Source organism: Schistocerca cancellata, chromosome 4 (assembly GCF_023864275.1).
Source record: "Schistocerca cancellata isolate TAMUIC-IGC-003103 chromosome 4, iqSchCanc2.1, whole genome shotgun sequence".
Taxonomy (NCBI): Eukaryota; Metazoa; Arthropoda; class Insecta; order Orthoptera; family Acrididae; genus Schistocerca; species Schistocerca cancellata.
This window is the reverse complement of record NC_064629.1, coordinates 831,988,940-832,013,581: the sequence shown is the minus strand read 5'-3', so window position 1 is coordinate 832,013,581 and position 24,642 is coordinate 831,988,940.

Sequence of the window (24,642 nt, the reverse complement as noted above, 5' to 3'; positions counted from 1 at the left end):
AACACTAACATCACTTAACGAAGGTTTATTCAGCACTTGCAGTTACAACAGCGCGGAGCGAACTTCCTCCGGCCAAAACACATGCAGTATATATACAGCTACAGAATATTCCCGTCCAACGATTCTACACATTTGTGGATACTTCTAGTATGTACTCGGACCGAATATAGAAATTAAGATTGTACAATCGAGGTGAGTTTTGAACTCACGACCCTTCATGCAACCGTTTAGTATCATAGCCACTACTCCACGGTGCTACTCAGCTTATTTTGCGACAATATTGATTTTACTTTGCTGGCCATTACAGTTGAAACTCTAGGGAAACAAACAACGAAATTTTATTATTCGTGTACAGCAAAGTGGGAAGAACACATGACAGAATTTTTTTTTTCAGGGTAGGGTGTGCGAAATTTAGGACACATAGTTTCCATCTCTGCTAATAGCGGCTCTGGGCCTGCTGAGAATGAGTCAAATTGAGCCTGAATGATAGACACAGAAACTTCATCTCATGCTGCCTGAAGTAGATGTCGAGTTTCATGAGTGGTAGAGGCTGGTGAGAGGCGGTGTGCCAGTCTCTTTGTTGTTATCCATTACCAGATGTTTTCAGTGAGTTAGAGGTATGGGTAGCGTGTTAGTCATGAAAACAGTCTAACAGGCTCTTTATGGGGGTAGGTCAGGACAGCAGAAGCAGTATGCCGTCTTGAGTAATATTGTTGAAAGGTAACATCACAGAGACTTCAAATATTAAGTACATCCAACACGCATAACACGTTAGAAATGTAATGCTTGCTATCCGAATTACCAGCTATGAGAACCAGAGGTGGTTGTGTTTTATATACAATGGCACCCCTACATCTTCACAGAAGATAATGGCCGATATTAGATGTCGTTCGTTCACGTGTGAGCCTCCATACACGGATGAGTCCATCGTGATGCAGTGCATAAAACAGATACTCGCCTGAAAAGACTACATGGTGCCACTCTTGTGAACAGTGTTTTACAGCACACCACTGTCTGCACGTTTCTCTCTGCTGGAACACCACAACAATGGTCCCCACTCTGGAAGTCCCTCATGCTCCAGACGTAGTAGTACTGCCCGTGTGGATTCTTGTCTTGCTGCAAGGAAGCCTGTTTCCTGTTACAAGGTGCGTGAAATGGGTTTACGATTATGGACAGCCCAGCGAACAGCATGTTTGTTCTCTCGGCCTCTTGTCGCCGATTCAGCTGAGAAACGACATTGAGTTGAGTATGTCCCTTGTGAACCCGCTGATTCCATATTTGCATGACAGTCGTGGCATTCTGACTAAGGCGAGCAGCAATATACCAGAACGACTGATACACCATTGCCGCCACAGGTCACGATCCTGCCATTGTTGAACTCCGACACATACTGGTACACGTTTCTCTTCTTTACACAATGTGTAACACGGTCTTCTCATAAACAAACTACCTTTTTATTTTGACTTCTGGATGAGAAACCCACATCATAATTTTATCTCATATACGAAACGTTGAGTATGGTACTCCTATTCACTTTGTGCAGTTGCACTGAAGTATCTACATCTACATCTACATCTACATCCATACTCCGCATGCCACCTGACGGTGTGTGGTGGAGGGTACCTTGAGTACCTCTATCGGTTCTCCCTTCTGCTCCAATCTCGTACTGTTCGTGGAAAGAAGGATTGTCGGTATGCCTCTGTGTGGGCTCTAATCTCTCTGATATTATCCTCATGGTCTCTTCGCGAGATATACGTAGGAGGGAACAATATACTGCTTGACTCCTCGGTGAAGGTATGTTCTCGAAACTTCAACAAAAGCCCGTAACGAGCTACTGGGCGTCTCTCCTGCAGAGTCTTCCACTGGAGTTTATCTATCATCTCCGTAACGCTTTCGCGATTACTAAATGATCATGTAATGATGCGCGCTGCTCTCCGTTGGATCTTCTCTATCTCTTCTATTAACCCTATCTCGTACGGATCCCACACTGCTGAGCAGTATTCAAGCAGTGGGCGAACAAGCGTACTGTAACCTACTTACTTTGTTTTCGGATTGCGTTTCCTGAGGATTCTTCCAATGTATCTCAGTCTGGTATCTGCTTTACCGACGATCAACTTTATATGATCATTCCATTTTAAATCACTCCTAATGCGCACTCCCAGATAATTTATGGAATTAACTGCTTCCAGTTGCTGACCTGCTACATTGTAGCTAAATGATAAGGGATAAGAGATTTTTCTTTCTATGTATTCGCAGCACATTACACTTGTCTACATTGAGATTCAATTGCCATTCCCTGCACTATGCGTCAATTCGCTGCAGATCCTCCTGCATTTCAGTATAATTTTCCATTGTTACAACCTCTCGATATACCACAGCATCATCCGCATCATCCGCAAGAAGCCTCAGTGAACTTCCGATGTCATCCACCAGGTCATTTATGTATATTATGAATAGCAACGGTCCTACGACACTCCCCTGCGGCACACCTGAAATCACTCTTACTTCGGAAGACTTCTCTCCATTGAGAATGACATTCTGCGTTCTGTTATCTAGGAACTCTTCAATCCAATCACACAATTGGTCTGATAGTCCGTATGCTCTTACTTTGTTCATTAAACGACTGTGGGGAACTGTATCGAACGCATTGCGGAAGTCAAGAAACACGGCATCTACCTGAGAACCCGTGTCTATGGCCCTCTGAGTCTCGTGGACAAATAGCGCGAGCTAGGTTTCACACGATCGTCTTTCTCGAAACCCATGCTGGTTCCTACAGAGTAGATTTCTAGTCTCCAGAAAAGTCATTATACTCGAACATAGTACGTGTTCCAAAATTTTACAACTGATCGACGTTAGAGATATAGTTTTATAGTTCTGCACATCTGTTCGGTGTCCCTTCGTGAAAACCGGGATGACCTGTGCCCTTTTCCAATCCTTTGGAATGTTACGCTCTTCTAGAGACCTACGGTACACCGCTGCAAGAAGGGTGGCAAGTTCCTTCGCGTACTCTGTGTAAAATCGAACTGGTATCCCATCAGGTCCAGCGGCCTTTCCTCTTTTGAGCGATTTTAATTGTTTCTCTATCCCTCTGTCGTCTATTTCGATATCTACCATTTTGTCATCTGTGCGACAATCTAGAGAAGGAACTACAGTGCAGTCTTCGTCTGTGAAACAGCTTTGGAAAAAGACATTTGCATATCCAAGAATGTAGTAACGTCATGTCAGTTTGATTTTTGTTGCATACCATCTTCATGGTATTGCATTTTTAATGGGTGTGAGTGTAAATGTAAAACAGAAACAATTGTTGCTTTGTCTGCACTGAAGAACTGGCATCGACCTACCCAGACAGACAGCTGGGAGCAGGAACGACATGCTTGCAAGTCTCTCCATAAGTTAGAAACGTGTTGGCGCAACGCAGGCGCTTGTGTCGGAGAGCGTCGGCGCGGCGTTGATCAATACCAACCTGTTTGGAGGACTTCTTTTATTTTGTGCGTCGCCTAGTTGCCGCTGCGACAACTTTTTTCCCCCTTAAGCCTCGTCCGTCATAATGCACCCTAGTAATATTTTATCTCTGTTATGACGGACACGTTTTCATTCTCGTGACAGTTAAAACATAGACCTAGATGAAACACGACGGAAAACACTACGAACAACCCAGCGAGCACTTTTCTTTTTTCGCTTCCCAGTCGCCTTCATTCAGACGGACAGCAACTCGAGGGAAACGTCAGTCTCTCCATCCTGCACGAAGCGTGGAAGCAACGTGTCATACATTGTGGGCAGGTGATGTCCACATCATTAATACATCTTACTCTGTCCATTCGTATCGTTCATTATCTGTCACGAATTCATGTTGTTTATGCATATGAAGTACATCTCACTCTGCCCATTCGTAATATTCATTACCTGACATGCTTTCATGTTGTTTATTCATATGAAGTTAGTTATGTAGGAAATGACGACGACAGCATCTGAACAAAGACAGCAGTACAATATTTTGTGTATAGAACGACTAAGTTCTAAAGTCTAAAAACAAAATTAGTGTTATCATAAAGGACTGTTTAGCTGTGTTCTCATGTTTGCAGGAAATAATAATATATTTAAAAAGGATCCAGCTTCTTAAAAGAACACAGTTTCCAGTGCCATGTTAAATGTTACTAGATGAAGCAGTATATGTCCCACTAACCTGTCCCCTCCATAAATTACTTTCCTCTTCAATTCTTTTCAGCGCTTCTTCATTCCGTGCTGTGCCTGTCCATTTATTTCTAAACATTCTTCAGTAACAGCAATCACGTTTCAAATGCTTAAATTTTTCGAACTCCAAATTTACATTTAAAGCAACTTTTGCTGTATTCTCCAGGTTTGGCAGCGTCTGACTTATTTTAATTGCAGCATCTAATTAAATTTGAGACAATATCTTGTAGAGTCAATCTTAAAAGTTATACCAGTCATAGATTGTAACTTCTCAGCCGGCCGGTGTGGCCGAGCGGTTCTAGGCGCTTCAGTTTGGAACCGCGCGATCGCTACGGTCACGGGTTCGAATCCTGCCTCGGGCATGGATGTGTGTGATGTCCATAGGTTAGTTAGGTTTAAGTAGTTCTAAGTTCTAGGGGACTGATGACCTCAGCTGTTAAGTCCCATAGTGCTCAGAGCCATTTGAACCATTTGTAACTTTTCAGACGTTCCAGAGTCGCACCACAGATTTGTAATGTACTATCCGGAAATGAGCTTTGAATTGACCTGAAAGTGAACCACGTCGAAAGTTGAAAAATAAGAGAATTTTTTTACCGTATGTTGGAAGCTGTGTTTAGCCCGGCTTTCGCCGCCGTGCTGTGCGACGTGCTGTTGTTTCCGCATGCGGAGCGCGCGCACTCGCTGTTGTTTACATTTCAGCGGCCGTCACTTACGTGTCGCTCACGTGTACTAGAACCATGGCCAAGTGTTTTAGAAAATCAACACGACGATTCACTTTCTGCAACGACTTCGCACGACCAAAGGCCTTGGAAGTGCTAAGATCCCAGCTTCCGACATCTTGGGACATATTAAGCAGTACGGTGTACGTCAAAGTCGTGATATGTGAAAGAATACTCCGTGACACCAATCATGGATTACGCTTTTGCCACGCCAACGGCAATGTCGGTGCGGTCACTGTCGACCATGCAGGCTTCGGAATGCGCACCATACGAGTTTTCGAACTCCCGTTCGAGCTCCCGGTGGAAGGCGTTGTCGTGGCTTTCCTCCCCTGGCCACACTGCCGTACGCTGGGCGCAGTTACAAACGTACCCCGTTCTTAACGGTGTACGACAGATCACCATCGATCTCCATCGCCACGTGCCATCTTACCTGCAAATTAGCGGGTGCCGCGCGGTTGTCATATACGACGTCCAACCCAAGACCAGTTCCGGGTGCGGCATAGAAGGCCACCTCTGATCTGAGTGTCCTCAGCTACGAATCACCCCATTGCCAGCCGCTACCGTGGCACCTCCGGCTCCGACGACGGTTTTACCGATCACCTACGCATCGGCGCTCTCTTCTCCTCCCATCGGCCGCCGCCCGTCGGACCATGTACCGGTGACCCTTTCTACGACTTCCGACCCCCACCCGCCCGATCATATGGACGCACCTCCATTTGACGTTCCCGCGACGACCTTCCTCTCTGAGCGCCGCGACTCCTTTCCGTCTTCCGACACAGAGGGACGAACTCGCAAACAACGTTCACCTAAGAGGCGCAAGAGGAGGCGCCGTACGGCCTCGGAACGAGACGGATCACGTCCACCTGATGCTCCAGAGACCGTCCGACCCGACGAGGCCTCGGAGAACCTGCACGACGATACGAATAACGACAACACGACGCCGACTGTGGCTGTGCCGATGCCTACTCTACTGGCTCGCGCAGTGCTCCTGTACCAATGGACTCCACCGTTGCGACTGCCGCCGAGACGTCCTCCGCCCCTACGACGGAAGTGGAACGTACGACCATCCGAACGACAGCGCCTTCAATGGTGTGGAGTGAGGACGTCGATGAGGATCCGGACCACACGCTGGGGACAGAGTTACCCCAGCCGGAAGCCTCGTTACGCCGCTCATAACGCCGTCAGGTGGCGCACGGCACGACTCGCCGTTGCCTCGCCCCTCTTCATCCTCCGCTGCTGGAGTTCCCATCCACGACGGGGTACGGCTCCAAACCTACCGAGTAGCGACGATCAACACTAACACCATTAGCTCACCCGTGAAACTGCAACTGCTGCGGGAGATGATATGGGCGTCGGACGTCGACATCGCACTGCTACAGGAAGTAAACTTGGCCACACTTCCAGAAGTCGCGGGATATAACACTTATCCTTCTACTGGTGACCACCTGGGACGCGGCGTAGCCATCTACGCTCGAGAAGGCATTCCAGTGGCCGATATCACAAGCCTTCCATTCGCCAGAGGCATGGCCGTCACCGTCATGGGGACACGTATTGTCAACATTTACGCTCCGTCAGGCTCCACCCGCAAACGCGACAGGGCGTTCTTCTATTCAGAAAAAAACGCCCCTTTGTTTCTTGGACGCTGCGACCATTACTTGCTTGGGGGCGATTTTAATTGTGTCTTGCACCCTAAGGATCAAGTGCCCCACTACGACACCTGTCAAGAACTGCGTCTTGTCGTCCGAGATCTGTTGCTCCGCGACACTTGGGAAGTTCGGCAAAGCGACGCGCCTGGACATACTTACCAGACAAGTCACTCCGTGAGCCGCCTTCATAGGATTTACGTCTCTCGGGAACCCGCACCTGCAGTCCAGGGTGCAGAACTATGGCCCTTGGCCTTTTCGGACCACTGTGCCTACATCTGCAACATTCTTCTTCCCCAGCAAGTGGTCTGGCGTAGTCGTGCACCGTGGAAGCTAAACACCTCCCATCTTCATGATCCCGAATGTCTTCAACGTGTTACCGAGACATGGGCCACCTGTGAACGTCGCTTACCTAAGTTCTGCACGACATTGACCTGGTGGCTGGAATGTGCCAAACCTGCCATTCCACGTACTTTGATTTAGTACGGCAAGGAAGTTGCTATGTGGCGCCGGCACACTACCGACTATTTCTACGCCGTTCTCTGCGACCTGGACGCCAAGCCGCCCACCCCCGACACCCAAAGGGAACGCAACCAGATTAAGGCGCAAATTGTAACGATGACACGCCGTAGACTGCAGGGGGCTATGGTGCGAACCCGATGTCAATATTCGGCGAAAAAAGAACATCCCACCATGCATCGTATCGCCTCCGATAGGAAATATCGACGACAACGACTCATCACCGAGATCAACACCTGTCGCGCCCAGCACGTCAGTTGCCAGGCCGATATCGTCAGTGCCTTTGTAGACCACTACCGCACGATGTACCAGGAGAAGACTACCAACAACCACGCTGAGGAGTATGTGCTACCAAACGTAACTCGCACCCTCGCCAGCGACGAAGCGGACGAGCTGATGGAGCCAATTACGCATGACGAAGTCCATGATGCAATCAACAAAGGTGCTCTGAATAAGTCACCTGGTGTCGACGGGTTGCCGATAGAAATTTATCGCGCTTTCCTCACACTAATGGCGTCACGGTGGACGACGATGTTTCATGAACTGATGACGATGGGGAACTCGGTACAGCCGTCCTTTGTCATGGGCATTATTATCCCCATCCACAAACCGACACTGGGTGTGACGACAGCACATTACCGTCCCCTGACTCTGCTTAACGCAGGCTATAGAATTTGTACACGCCTCCTGGCGACGCGATGCCGCAAGGTCCTGCCTCGCATTCTATCCCCGGAACAGACAACTCCGTGTGGCTCAGTTAATATACAAACGGCCACAGGAGATTGTCGCGATTTAATTACACTGGCAGCGGCGTGCAGACTCTGCGCCGCGGTGGTTTGCCATTGACTTTGACAGCGCATTCGACAAGGTGCGGCATCATTTTCTGTTCTCAGTGATGAACCGCATGGGTTTTCCACCGGCCTTTTTCAATGTCATCCAGCGCCTGTACGGCACCGCCGAATCGCTGATTCAGGTTAATGGCCATGTGTCGGGACCAGTGGCGATCCGGCGTTCCGTAAAGCAAGGTTGCCCACTCTCGACCCTACTGTATGCCATAAGCCTGGAGCCACTCATCGGGAGTCTGACGAGCCACCTTTCTGGTCTCACTTTGCGACAGCTCAGTTTTCGATGTCGTGCGCATGCGGACGACCTCCTCCTCTTGGTCCGCTCACGGAGTGAAACACAAACGGTACTTGATTTGATATCAACGTACGGAACTGCAGCGGGCAGCAACATGAATGTGGCTAAATCCACGGCGATGTCCATTGGACGCGGCCTCTCACACCACGACTTAGCACCTCTCCCGTGTGTACAGAAACTACGATACCTTGGTGTCATTTTCACCTCCACCGTGCGCCGCTCCGCTGCCATCAATTTTCGACGTGCACTCCAAACTATCCGCACGACGGTGCGACAAAATCTTCACGCCGACTCGATTCTTCACAACGTGTCCAATACTTCAATCAACATGTGGCGTCCAGAATGGTCCACATCGCACAGGTCCTCCCGCTGCCAGAAACTATTGGACGCAGCCTCCAGGCTGCTTTCGGATATTTTCTTACGGCCGGTACGCTCTTCAAGGTCCGCTACGACGTGCTCACCCTTCCACTGTGAGCGGGAGGCCTCGGTCTTGTCAATCTGCGACTCCGAGCGGCGTCCTTGTACATGTCCACCATGCACAAGCAGTGGCACGGGGGCACCTCCAGCTTGCTGGAAATTCTTGTGCCCGCGACCATAACACTACCAGTGCCAGTCGGACACATCAAGCACCATCTGACGCACATTTCTGATTTCATCGTCGACTTCAGTTATGCTCATACACACTTACCGACCACGCGCTCTCCTCGACCTAAAGATTTTTACACCCCACTGCTTCGCCCCATTTCCAGCAACAATATCGAACTCAGACATCCGTCCAAGCGGTGGCCCGCGGTTTGACGTCATATCCACCAGCCTATTTTCCTCTCCAACGTCCGGGCAACATGGTACCACGTCGCAAGTGGAAAATTCGCCACAAATCAATGTCTTCACACCACTGGACTAACGGACTCTCCACTTTGTTCCGTTTGCCACCTCATGGATGACGATGTCCACCAACTGACTTGTGCTGCCACCAGTGACGTCTGGAAACTTGGCCGACAGTTCGTTGCCTGTTACCTCAGCGTTCCGCAGGACTCGATTGACCCATGGACTTCTATCCGTCCTGAGAATACTTATTTCCCCGCCACCAAAAATCATGCGATTGTATGGGTCAAGGGATGGACGATCACTTACATGTATAATGATGGCGACAAATCACGCCTTGATCTCTGGAAGTATTTACAAACCGCCCACAGTGAAGTCGAGCACCGACCGCGCTACCGCACCTTCTTCGCCAATTACCTACACGCTCAGTTGGATGGTACCACACGCCGACGCCGACAACACCCTCCCCCCCCTTCCTGCTGCTGACATCTGAGACTCTCCGCGCTACTTTCTACACTCCTGGAAATGGAAAAAAGAACACATTGACACCGGTGTGTCAGACCCACCATACTTGCTCCGGACACTGCGAGAGGGCTGTACAAGCAATGATCACACGCACGGCACAGCGGACACACCAGGAACCGCGGTGTTGGCCGTCGAATGGCGCTAGCTGCGCAGCATTTGTGCACCGCCGCCGTCAGTGTCAGTCAGTTTGCCGTGGCATACGGAGCTCCATCGCAGTTTTTAACACTGGTAGCATGCCGCGACAGCGTGGACGTGAACCGTATGTGCAGTTGACGGACTTTGAGCGAGGGCGTATAGTGGGCATGCGGTAGGCCGGGTGGACGTACCGCCGAATTGCTCAACACGTGGGGCGTGAGGTCTCCACAGTACATCGATGTTGTCGCCAGTGGTCGGCGGAAGGTGCACGTGCCCGTCGACCTGGGACCGGACCGCAGCGACGCACGGATGCACGCCAAGACCGTAGGATCCTACGCAGTGCCGTAGGGGACCGCACCGCCACTTCCCAGCAAATTAGGGACACTGTTGCTCCTGGGGTATCGGCGAGGACCGTTCGCAACCGTCTCCATGAAGCTGGGCTACGGTCCCGCACACCGTTAGGCCGTCTTCCGCTCACGCCCCAACATCGTGCAGCCCGCCTCCAGTGGTGTCGCGACAGGCGTGAATGGAGGGACGAATGGAGACGTGTCGTGTTCAGCGATGAGAGTCGCTTCTGCCTTGGTGCCAATGATGGTCGTATGCGTGTTTGGCGCCGTGCAGGTGAGCGCCACAATCAGGACTGCATACGACCGAGGCACACAGGGCCAACACCCGGCATCATGGTGTGGGGAGCGATCTCCTACACTGGCCGTACACCACTGGTGATCGTCGAGGTGACACTGAATAGTGCACGGTACATCCAAACCGTCATCGAACCCATCGTTCTACCATTCCTAGACCGGCAAGGGAACTTGCTGTTCCAACAGGACAATGCACGTCCGCATGTATCCCGTGCCACCCAACGTGCTCTAGAAGGTGTAAGTCAACTACCCTGGCCAGCAAGATCTCCGGATCTGTCCCCCATTGAGCATGTTTGGGACTGGATGAAGCATCGTCTCACGCGGTCTGCACGTCCAGTACGAACGCTGGTCCAACTGAGGCGCCAGGTGGAAATGGCAAGGCAAGCCGTTCCACAGGACTACATCCAGCATCTCTACGATCGTCTCCATGGGAGAATAGCAGCCTGCATTGCTGCGAAAGGTGGATATACACTGTACTAGTGCCGACATTGTGCATGCTCTGTTGCCTGTGTCTATGTGCCTGTGGTTCTGTCAGTGTGATCATGTGATGTATCTGACCCCAGGAATGTGTCAATAAAGTTTCCCCTTCCTGGGACAATGAATTCACGGTGTTCTTATTTCAATTTCCAGGAGTGTATATTGTAACCCACAGTGGAGTAGGCTCATGGATACGCGCTTCCTTTCTTTTATGCACTATAACAGAACACGCTGGTTTCCCCCCCCCCCCCCCCCCCCACTCCGGTGTCTATTGCTTCACATCAGTATTATTATTTTTTTCCTACACCTTGTTAATAAAAAAAAAAAAAACTGTTCGCCTTGTACGAGTGTAATGTCTCGTGTTATTTCCGCCGGAAGGATGGAATTTCTGTTGTATTTAAGCTCGTACCAATAAATATATTTTGTTCATTTACCCAGTTCCTGGTAAAAAAAAAATGCGGTTCTAGGCGCTTAAGTCTAGAACCGCGCGACCGCTACGGTCGCGGGCGCGGGTTCGAATCCTGCCTCGGGCATGGATGTGTGTGATGTCAATAGGGCCGGCCGGTGTGGCCAAGCGGTTTTAGGCGCTTCAGTCTGGAATCGCGCCACCGCTACGGTCTCAGGTTCGATTCCTGCCTCGGGCGTGGATGTGCGTGATGTCCTTAGGTTAGTTAGGTTTAAGTAGTTCTAGGTTCTAGGGGACTGATGACATCAGCTGTTAAGTGCCATAGTTCTCAGAGCCATTTGAACCATTTGTAACTTTTCAGACGTTCCAGAATCGCACCACAGATTTGTAATGTACTATCTGGAAATAAACGTTGAATTGACCTGAAAGTGAACCACGTCAAAAGTTGAGAAATAAGAGAATTTTTTACCGTATGTTAAAATAATTTCTGTTTGACCTTACAGGAGGAGGCCCATATGAGTGGGATGCTTTCGTTTCGCGTACGGGATACTGCGGAGGGCATTACTAGACCTCTAGAATTAAATGTTTTTCCTATTATTCGTGCAGAGACAATATTACTTTGACAACAGTCGTAACTACCGAAATTTAAATTATTTGTGAATCACCCAGAAGCTGTTGAACAAAGGCACACTTTTATAGTAAAGGTAGTGGTAGATTACGTAACGTAGTGAATCAGTTGTAGGACAGCTCAGAGGAGTTACAAAGTTAAGAGTTACTTTAATCTAATCTGTAGCAGGCAAACTGTGAGCAAAACCATTAGTTTTATGTGGACTCTTTTAACTTGGGTTCGTTGGCCTAGAACGAGACTCTTACGTTTCAAATGACGCTTCATTCTCCGTTGTTGGATACACACATTGTTGAAGGAAGCCAAAGGGCAGAAATGGTATCATGTAAACCGATGCCTCTTTTTAGTTCGCTTCTTGTTTCTTGTTTATCCCCGGTCTCTTGAGATCTCTTGTGAAGAAATACGATACAACACGTTCAGTAGTGGCGTGGGATAATCTATGAAGATACTCAACAGGTTGGCAATATTCTAGTCGATGTGTGCATCGTGATATACTCATGTGTTTAAAAGGTTTCATTCGTCAACCATCAAGCGCTGGTTTACTGTTTCAAAAAGCGTGCTACGGATTTGCTTGTGCATTTTTCCCTTACTGTGCAAATTTGCGTCTTCTTCATATATACTGTGAGTATTGTTCACCTGTGCTTGTTTTGCTGCATTTTTTTCCGTCGTATACATCGTCATTCACTACTGAAGCTTGTTCCATCATATAATTGTCCTCAGTTTGTATTACACAATAGTCTTTCCATCTTCTTACCACCGTACTTTTATGAGATCTGTATTGATTTCCCTTACCACAATGATTATCGGTTTATCATGAAATTCAAATAATTATTTTTGTATGTTTTGTATCATGCTTTCATTGTCTTCAACACATGGTTTTCTTCTTATTATGTTTTCCAGATTATAACGTCGATTAGACAGTTACATCAGCTTCCTTTTCATTCCTTTCTCATATTTCCTTTAGCTTTCATCGTGACCATTACACATACATGAAATATAATTTCTATCATTAATACATATAAAATTCCTTCAACAATTCATGAACATAAAATACTTATACCTGTAGGGTAGCATTCTTTTAAACTTAACTAATCACCTTGAAGTCAGTTAATCTTTGCTTTCTCTTTTTCTTCAACCTATTAACTGCTTCTTCCTCTTTCCAGAAATTATCTTTTCTGCGAACTTTTTCATTTTAATCTTTTTAAATTACATTATGGTGGTGTGTTTGGCATAACACATACATTATATTTAATAATTGAATAAAATAATGTTCTTAACTATATATAAAATAATGAACAAAATAATACATCTTGTAGCTCATCCTGTGGCTCAAGTCCAATATCGGGGTCCTGTTAATAAATACTCTTCTCATTCTCTTTTCCTTTATTTTCTCTTCATGAATGGTACATATCTTCTCATCGATAATATTTCTTTATCTCTGTGTGGTGGAATAAACCTTTTATCACATCAGAATCACAGTCAGCAAGTATATAACTTCCTTCATGGGGAATTTGTATTATTCTGTATGGCCCAGTATATAAATACTGCCATTTCTTATTTAACTTTTTCTTTATCGAGGCCTTTGAATGGTTTCTCAACAATATATCTTCTCCAACAGCAAGGGTTATTACTTTCTTCACTTTTATATCGAATTTTGCCTTTCGTAATTGAGTTTGATGTTATAGATTTAAATAAACTTTCTTCGAGATGGCCTCCTTAGTGAGATGTCTTCTTCAATTTGTGGTCATCCCTTTAGCCAGTCTTGAGAATCATCCTTGCCATGCATCACTTGGCTAGGCGAATATCATGTAGAAGTATGAGGCAAGTCGTTATAAATCCTTTCAAATTCTGATAACCACTCCATCCATTTGTAATTTTGATGTGCGGTATATCTACGCGTAGGAATCGATTTAATTCGCGGAACGACCTTCGATTGGATTCCCACAGGGTTAAAAACGTTGTATATGTATATATATGTGTGTGTGTTTAATATTGTATTCCTTCATAGTCTCTCTCCAGATTCAGCATTGTCTGTCAATATCATCTTCGGTTTTCCAAACTCTGTTGTGAAATGATTGACAAATTTCTTTAACATATGATGCACATGTAGATTCCTCAAAGGATACAATTTCACATACTTCGATAAAATATCGTAGAATGCCAGAATATACTTAAATCTTCCACGAGTAGTAGGACATGGTCCACACACATCACAGATATCACTGTTAAAGGTTGGTGTGGTATGATTGGATGTAATTCAATTTTTCGGCAATAGTTGATGGATTTGGTTTTGTAGCAAATCTTACATTTCTTTAGAATGTTACTAGCCAAGCGCTCTAAATTCCGATGGTAGCAATATTGGGCTAACTTGGCTTTGCATTTTAAAGATACAAAGTGTCCCCAACTCATATGTGTATACCACAGTAAAGATTCCAGATGTTCCTTTGGAAAGCATACTTTCCATGGTTCGGCATCAGTTTTTCTTCGAAATAATATATTAGACTGTAAAGTATTTAGACTACCCGAATGATTCGTAGCTCCTTTGGTGAATACATCTCGAATAGGTTTCCAATAAGGATCTAGTTCTTGCAACCGTGACATGTTGTGACACAACTTTAAAATTTGTCACAAAACGCAATAGACCGATTCATTAGTTTGAAATCTAAAATGTGCTCCTCAAATTCTTCATTATCCTGTCTTCTAGGCAAACGAGATAGAGCATCAGATGCAACGTTGTCTTTCCCTTTTATAAATTGCACTGAAATGTTATATTCTTGAAGTAACAAGGCCCGTCTGGTTAACCTTAAGTGAACATTCTTCCCGTTAAAATATAAGACAAAGCTTTATGGTCACAAAATATGGTTATTCTTTTTCCATAGACAAAATATCTAAACTTCTTAAGCGCCCATAGCACAGCTAGTACCCCTGACTCTGTATTACAGTATGCCCTTTCACATTTAGAGAGCGTTCTGCTTGCGAATCCTACAATGGTATTCATATCTTATGGATCATCCATTTGGAAAAGCGTAGCGCCTAGGCCTGTTTCGGAAGCAATATAAAAAGGCCTGTTCAAGTTTCGGGTGACGTAATAACTGGGCGTTAACTAAAGCGTCTCGGATTTTGTCAAACGCTTGACTACACTGAGGGGTCCATTTCCCCCATGATGTTCTTTCGTAATAACAGTAATAAACATTCTTTGCTGATTAATTGATTAGGCAAAAATCGGTGGAAAAATGAGGCCAGTACCATGAAAGATTTTAATTCCTTTTTATTTTTAGGATAAGGACACACTTTGATAGCACTCATTTTCTTAGGATTCGGCATAATACTGTCCGGCGTAATTATATGTCCCAGGAACTCCAGTTGACTTCTGGTGAATCTAGATTTCATTAAATTTACTTTTACTCCATACTCTAAGAATTTCGCAAATACTTCTTCAAGCAGATCGAGATGCTCCTCCCATGTTTCGGTAGCGATAAACAGGTCGTCCACATACAAGGTAAATCTATAGAGCAAATCTCGTCCAAGTACAGTGTCTAGCGCCGATATAAATACACCTCCACTGATATTTAGTGCAAACGGCATAACAGTGAATTGGTAACGTCTGCCCAGAAAAATAAAAGCAGTATACTTTCGGGATTCAATAGAGATTCTCGTTTGCCAGTACGATCTTCTCATCTCAAGGGATGTCAGGAAGCGGGCACCACAGAATTTTTGAATTAACTCATCCAAATTCTCAGGTCTTGTCTGTACCGGTATGATTATCATGTTTATAACTCTGGCGTCTAGAACTAATCTGACGCCACCGCCAAAAGAGGGCAACAATATTCAGAATGAGAGGGCTCTATAATTTCCCACTCTAACATTTTGTTAATTTCTTTCTTGACTGCCTCTCTATTTGACTAAGGAACAGAGTAGAAAGTGCGACAAAAAGATTCGTGTGGATACGTCTTAACGTCGTATTCAAAACCTTTGATTATTCCGGGACGTTTGCTAAATACGGGCAGATAATTACTTAACAAGCAACACAAATCTTCTCGTTGACTTGCAGATAGGTATTCGGATTTGGAGATTTTCTCCTGAAGTGTAACTTGACTTGTTTCTACTCCAATACATTCAATATAGAAAATATCATCAACTAAATTACAGTCAGTACCAATATAGCTAACCATTAAATTTATACAATACTGATCCGGGACTATTTTGCCCTTTAGCATAGAGACTGTCAAAACGTCGCCTTCGGAGTCCAAGATAATGTTCCCTCTTTTAAACTGATGACTGCTCCAGCAGCACACAAAAAATCTAGACCCCAAACACATGGTACGGTCATTCTTGAAACAATTAATTCTATTGAAGCCCCCCACATCATAATGTTGACTCGTGCCTGCTTTGATACCTTTTGCGCTTTCGCAGTAAATGCTCCAGATACAGTACATCCAGTAACAGGAAATGTAAGCACTTTCGCTCCTCGACTAATTTGTTTGAAACAGTCCTGCGTCATCGCGCTAATGGTTGCTCAAGTATCAATCAAAATTTCAACATCAATACCATTTGTTACTGCTTGAACTACTGCCTGTAAAATTCGTCCACGCTTATTCGAAATGTAAGGTGTTTCTTCAATAAGTTCCTCCCTTAGGTCCAAATCATCATTATACCTCAGTACATTCACTTTAAAATGATGCCTGCGCTCCCCAGTCATCCTAGGAAGGCTTTCGGTGACCGGTTCTAGTTTAGTCTTTCGGTAGATGTCATACTCGGTGGCTCACGTACTTCAACAATACGCACAGTATTGTCGGAATTTGGTAGTTGTTCTCTTTGCGACTTTATTGCTCCGTTACCGAGTGGTATCAGTCCTTGTCGGTGTTGTGCTTGTTGAGTTACATTTGTATCTACCCATCGAGCTTCAGATGTTGAAGGGTCTTTCCAAGATTGTATACTATTGGGATTGTCTTCTGGGTATATATCACGTCTGCGTGAATTACCAGACTGATTATTCGAATCATTATATCTGCGTTTACGATTTCATTTTCCTGTACTAATCTGATTCACCTGATCATTTTTATTTCCATAGGTTTCTTTAGTATAATAGGTGTTACGTTTATACTGATTATTATTATTGCCTTTACTACAGCCAGAAGATGTCGTTTGTTCTCCATCGTGTAATATAGGTTTAGTATTTCCATCTCGGTTGTTATTATTGTTAATATTATTATTACTATGTTGTGAGGCAGACATTTGATTATTATTCCATACTCGGGCATCTTCTAGTATCATAGCGATCGAATCGACTACAGACAGAAACTGTTCCACGTCATAGTCAGGGGCATTTATAAGTTTATCACGTAGATGAATAGGTCATCTTCCTTTCAAAATACGTAACATTTCTCTATGGGAAATAGGATCACTCCAGTACCTCGTTTTGTTAATGTTTTTCTCGAAATACTGTCTTAATGAACTTCGTTTACTATTATACAACTCCGGTTGATACACCTGCTTTCGTAGCCTCTCTTTTTTTGCTACTCGACCAGTATTTTGCTTAGAAAAGTTGTTCAAATTCCGCTCATGTCTTACAGTTCTCACTTGCTTCTGCAGCCCACAGTGCTGCTCCACATGTTATCTTGGACACAATAAACTGAAGTCTCTCATGTTCAGACCAACTGCGAGGAAAAATACGCTTAAATGTTGATGGAAATTTTTGGATGGATGATATCTGTTTCAGTCGAAAACGTACGGAACTGCTGCTTTTGAACATGCTTGTCTCAACCTTTAAAGACGACAAGCACCCTCTTTGGACACAAGTGTCATTTTCATTTCCATAACAGTCACTAAATTTACCGGGTATATTCCCACAACAATTACATTCTACTTCATTACAGGGTTTATTATTCCTAAGCCTGTCTTCGGAACAGTTGTCTTTAGTCAATACATTTCGTGAAATTTTTGTTCTAATTCTGAAAATTTACAATTTGTTTCATTTTGTCACTTAGGTAATTCATCAATTACTTTATCTTTAATAGCCTGAAACTCAAAAGTAAATAACTCGATAAGTTCATCAGTTTCCATATGTTTTTTATTAACTACCTCAGCTTGTTTATGCTGGAGAGTGGTATTGACTTTTTCCTCGATTTCCTTATTTTTAACTTTTATCCACTCAGAAATATCATTACCTAATTTTGTAGTTTGGTCCTTTAAATATTTATCTAGGCCCTTGCAAGTGCGTATTTAGAATTCTGACATCTTTTTAGACACATCCTCAATTTGCACAGTAGTCTTCAAGTAACTACTTTCACAGTTACAGATTTTATCTGACGAATCACTATGCCCCTTTGAAACAGTTTCATGTTTATGAATACGATGCTGAACTAAATGAGTGACAGGTAAATTTGCACGTTCTCGGAATAAATCTGCATACTCCACCAAAACAGGCGCTAAAATCTTCTGTTCATCAGCTGTCAAATGTTCAATCTTCTTCCAAATCTTGCGCTTCACTTCATTGTTAACTTCGTCTCCTCGTTGTAATTTTGCGATACTGTTACCAAAATCTGTGTCTGTAACTGAGCGATTGTTACTTCATCAGGAATCTGCACTACGTGACTTTTACGTACGCTCGACACTTCAGCAGTTTTCGTTCCTCGTGGCAAAACAACATCCTCATTGCTCATATTCGTTATTGTAACCGAGACTTTTGCGACATTCTGTCTCACCATTGCAGCGACACCTACATTTCTAGCAATACAACAACACATTGTATCCAGTAACTCAGTTTTCTAGGATCGCTCAATTAATAACAAAGTTCCTTCCTTGCATCGGGGTGACTTAACTTCAACGTTGATTGTCTTTCCTGCTCCCTTGGGAGTTTGCTGAGGCTAATCAATTTGAACATCGACTGGGACGGTTTGAACTGAAGCATCGTTTGGGCGGTCCATTCCCACGACGTCAGCATTGCTGCTCCTTTGAGTACGATCTGAAGAACCATTTCCTAGGTTGTAGTTGCTACGGCCTAGTCTGATCTTTCTTTCTGCGACAATATCTCTGCCTCGTTAGCGGACAAGAAATCAAATCCTGATGCACCGTCGTAACGCGTTTCGTTATTTGAAACTACTTGCAACCTTGCTGTGTATTTATCCTTATCTTTATTTTCATCTTCCTCTTGGCCTTGGCCAAGAATTTATTCTACGTCAACTTCTCCGTAGTTACGTAGTTTTCCTTCGTTTAACCCTCGCACTTTTAATAGCAGCGGTTTGAATTTATCCCCTTTATCTTTGCAACACCACATAAAATAAGGTTTGTGCTCCTGTGTCAATAAGTAGTTTGATGTTTCTCCCACGATATACCTCACCTATCACGAAGTCATTTTCGGCCTGATTTTCGCTGCAACTAACAGGAATCACTGTCTCTGTCAGGGGGCGGACGGAGTGGTGGCCCGTACGCCCCGTTCTCTTTTGAAGATCTGGCAGATTGACTGCTGTTCGCATTACCTTTCTTCTTGTTGCGACAATCTTTCGAAAGTTGACCCTGCATTCCGCAATGATAGCAGATTCGATTCTCTGTACAATCCTTACGATTGTCACCCAGCTTATTGCATCTGTAGCATTGAACTGTTGTGTTGAAAACTCTACATTCTTGTTTCTGCATCTCATTCGGTCGTCTTAGTGCTTCAACGAAACCAACAGCTGGTTCTACTCCTTTCTGAAACGTTTTACATCGTGCCAATCTAACAGCTGTGCTTAGTTCCTCTGCGTACAACTCATGAATAAATGTGTCCAAGGCTCTCTGGTCGGCTTCGAACAACTGAATGTGATTTTCATTTTCATCTTGTACTAACTCGTATGTTTGACCACTGATGTTTGTAATTCTGTCGGCAAACTGATCGATAGATTTGTGTCGTCGCCTTCGCAAACTATAAAGCTGCTCTCTGTAAAATCTGATCGCGTTTTTAAGTTTAAATCTCTCTAAACTCATTGTAATCTTCTGTTTTCATGCAAGTAGGCTCCGCGCTAATGAAATCTTGTGCTGCTCCCTGAATTCTTAATTTGGCAACCACTAGCTTATCTGAATCTGTCCATGATCCTACCAGGGAGGCACCTTCAAGTTTACGGAAAACCAGCTTCACATCATCTTCGGGTTTCCCGCTAAACACTGGTACTGATGGCAATAATGAAAAATTCTTTATTGTAGTTGTACTGCATCAACTATCATTTAACAAGTCTTTCGGAAAGCTACGCTCGCTTCTTTCTGCTTTTAACTGCCGAATCTCTCCTTGCAGTTCATTAATAACAGTTTGTAGATCGACAACGTTACTCTGACTGGATTGCGCCATTTCATCTAATTTAACGCCAATGAGTCAGTCAAATGTAAAATAAAAATCCATTACTGCCTTTCGTATTCTAGCCAAACTGGAGTAGACCAACATGAATTCCAGCTTTGGATGTCCCCGCGTAGTCGGAAGATGTTCATGCTGCTGCTGCTCGAAGTTCACGTTGTGCTGCAGCTCTTCAGGACTGTAGGTTTTCCATAATTATCCCCATGCTGACACCACTTCTATAAGGAGGCTGTTTGTGCTGTTATCCCCAGATGATAATTACACGAAATATTTGTCAGGATTCGTAAGCAGCGGGTCCCTGAAGTACAGAATACGATTATTCCTTCTGTGCAATCGATCCCATCCATTTCTCTTATGAAGGATTCAATAGTAAAGTTCCAGAAAACTAGAACGCAAATCGGCCCCTGCGGCCAGCCTTTCGTGAGTTCTTTAATCATCTTACGAGTCCCCGCCCTCCTGTCAGCGATTCTACTTCTGCTATGGTCAGGCAGATTAATGTGCAGCCACATAATAAACACTTTATACCGAATGGAGATTGGGCTGCCAGAGACTCTGATCGATCTTCCACCATGAATTTTCACAATCTGGGATACTGAATGGTGCACCCTTAGTATGCCAAATAAACTATATGTTGTCAAGGAGACAACGAATGTGTGGCTCTCACCCATGCAAGCCACTTGCAGGCACTCCGTTGCCCTTTGCTGGCTCCGCACCATCCATACATTGTCTCGAAATTCTGGTCGTATGTAAAGTACACAAGCGGCAAGACGCAGTCAATACCTTCGCTGCGCAGTGCCGATGGTACTGTTACCGACGACTGTGCCGCTAAAGCGGAGTTATTGAACGCAGTTTTCCGAAATTCCTTCACCAGGGAAGATGAATGGAATATTCCAGAATTTGAAATACTAACAGCTGCTAGCATGACTTTCTTAGAAGTAGATACCTTAGGGGTTGCGAACCAACTCAAATCTCTTGATACGGGCAAGTCTTCAGGTCCAGATTGTAAACCCGTAAAGGTTCCTTTCAGATTACGCTGATACAATAGCTCCCTACTTAGCACTCATATACAACCGTTCGCTCACGGATAGATCTGTACCTACAGATTGGAAAATTGCGCATGTCGCACCAGTGTTTAAGAAGTGTAGTAGGAGTAATCCATCTAACTACAGACGTATATCATTGACGTCGGTTTGCAGTAGGGTTTTGGAGCATATACTGTATTCAAACATTATGAATCACCTCGAAGGGAACGATCTATTTATACGTAATCAGCATGGTTTCAGAAAACATCGTTCTTGTGCAACGCAGCTAGCTCTTTATTCGCACGAAGTAATGGCCGCTATCGACAGGGATCTCAAGTTCATTCCGTATTTCTAGATTTCCGGAAAGCTTTTGAAACCGTTCCTCACAAGCGACTTCTAATCAAGCTGCGGGCTTATGGGGTATCGTCTCAGTTGTGCGACTGGATTCGTGATTTCCTGTCAGGAAGGTTGCAGTTCGTAGTAATAGACGGCAAATCATCGAGTAAAACTGAAGTGATATCAGGTGTTCCCCAGGGAAGCGTCCTGGGACCTCTGCTGCTCCTGATCTATATAAATGACCTGGGTGACAATCTGAGCAGTTCTCTTAGGTTGTTCGCAGATGATGCTGTAATTTACCATCTAGTAAGGTCATCTGAAGACTAGTATCAGTTGCAAAGCGATTTAGAAAAGATTGCTGTATGGTGTGGCAGGTGTCAGTTGACGCTAAATAACGAAAAGTGTGAGGTGATCCACATGAGTTCCAAAAGAAATCCGTTGGAATTCGATTACTCGATAAATAGTACAATTCTCAAGGCTGTCAATTCAACTAAGTACCTGGGTGTAAAAATTACGAACAACTTCAGTTGGAAAGACCACATAGATAATATTGTGGGGAAGGCGAGCCAAATGTTGCGTTTCATTGGCAGGACACTTAGAAGATGCAACAAGTCCACTAAAGAGACAGCTTACACTACACTCGTTCGTCCTCTCTTAGAATATTGCTGCGCGGTGTGGGATCCTTACCAGGTGGGATTGACGGAGGACATCGAAAGGGTGCAAAAAAGGGCAGCTCGTTTTGTATTATCACGTAATAGGGGAGAGAGTGTGGCAGATATGATACGCGAATTGGGATGGAAGTCATTACAGCAAAGACGTTTTTCGTCGCGGCGAGATCTACACTCCTGGAAATTGAAATAAGAACACCGTGAATTCATTGTCCCAGGAAGAGGAAACTTTATTGACACATTCCTGGGGTCAGATACATCACATGATCATACTGACAGAACCAGAGGCACATAGACACAGGCAACAGAGCATGCACAATGTCGGCACTAGTACAGTGTATATCCACCTTTCGCAGTAATGCAGGCTGCTATTCTCCCATGGAGACGATCGTAGAGATGCTGGATGTAGTCCTGTGGAACGGCTTGCCATGCCATTTCCACCTGGCGCCTCAGTTGGACCAGCGTTCGTGCTGGACGTGCAGACCGCGTGAGACGACGCTTCATCCAGTCCCAAACATGCTCAATGGGGGACAGATCCGGAGATCTTGCTGGCCAGGGTAGTTGACTTACACCTTCTAGAGCACGTTGGGTGGCACGGGATACATGCGGACGTGCATTGTCCTGTTGGAACAGCCTCGGTCGTATGCAGTCCTGATTGTGGCGCTCACATGCACGGCGCCAAACACGCATACGACCATCATTGGCATCAAGGCAGAAGCGACTCTTATCGCTGAAGACGACACGTCTCCATTCGTCCCTCCATTCACGCCTGTCGCGACACCACTGGAGGCGGGCTGCACGATGTTGGGGCGTGAGCGGAAGACGGCCTAACGGTGTGCGGGACCGTAGCCCAGCTTCATGGAGACGGTTGCGAATGGTCCTCGCCGATACCCCAGGAGCAACAGTGTCCCTAATTTGCTGGGAAGTGGCGGTGCGGTCCCCTACGGCACTGCATAGGATCCTACGGTCTTGGCGTGCATCCGTGCGTCGCTGCGGTCCGGTCCCAGGTCGACGGGCACGTGCACCTTCCGCCGACCACTGGCGACAACATCGATGTACTGTGGAGACCTCACGCCCCACGTGTTGAGCAATTCGGCGGTACGTCCACCCGGCCTCCCACATGCCCACTATACGCCCTCGCTCAAAGTCCGTCAACTGCACATACGGTTCACGTCCACGCTGTCGCGGCATGCTACCAGTGTTAAAGACTGCGATGGAGCTCCGTATGCCACGGCAAACTGGCTGACACTGACGGCGGCGGTGCACAAATGCTGCGCAGCTAGCGCCATTCGACGGCCAACACCGCGGTTCCTGGTGTGTCCGCTGTGCCGTGCGTGTGATCATTGCTTGTACAGCCCTCTCGCAGTGTCCGGAGCAAGTATGGTGGGTCTGACACACCGGTGTCAATGTGTTCTTTTTTCCATTTCCAGGAGTGTATTTACGAAATTTCAGTCACCAACTTTCTCTTCCGAATGCGAAAATATTTTGTTGAGCCCAACCTACATAGGTAGGAATGATCATCAAAATAAAATAAGAGAAATCAGAGCTCGAACAGAAAACTTTAGGTGTTCGTTTTTCCCGCTCGCTGTTCGGGAGTGGAATGGTAGAGAGATAGTATGATTGTGGTTCGACGAACCCTCTGCCAAGCACTTAAATGTGAATTGCATAGTAGTCATGTAGATGTAGGTGTAGCTGAGTTCGCGTAGTGGTTGCGACGATGAACTCGTCCGCGAGACGACAGTGGTTGAAATCCTCTCGCGGCCATGTAGATTTAGATTTTACATGATTCACTTAAATCGTTGAACATGGAAGGACAGAGCGTTTGACTGTGCAATACAAATTCGCTTCTCCAGTCCGTGCTTTTGATTTGTCTCTATTGACGTTGTTGTAGATGAGACGTTAAACTCGAATCTCCCTTCCGTCCTTCTTAACACAGGGGCAGGAAGGATTTTATCGTCGTAACACGAACGCTCTCCGTTGTATTGCTCTTCGCATGTTCTCCTTGGAGACACTGCTCGCTGGGTAATGTTTCATGGCGTGGAGAGGTGTCCCTTCCTAGGCGTGGTTTCGTCTCCCAGAGAGAACTGTACTCGAAGGAAGACGGAACAGTGACGTCAACTGAATGTTGTACTACTGAAATGGCTCACAATTCGTCGTGTCTTAATATTAATGGAAAGAACTGAAAGAGGATTAAATAGGGCTTTAGCTGGTATGTGACGTCGTGAAAGAAATCTCAGTAAAATACGTAACGCGGAAGTCGAGTGTTTGTTGGAGCAGCTTCTTGGTGTTTCTTGATTCTTTCTTTCTTCAGAAACCATTCCTAATTTAATGGTGTTTTATTTAGCATTGGTGATTGCTGGTTAAATTTCGATTAAGTAAAGTAATTAAATCTAGATTTCGCACTCAGCAAAAATGAAAACGATTAATCAAGGTTTAGATGTTTTTTT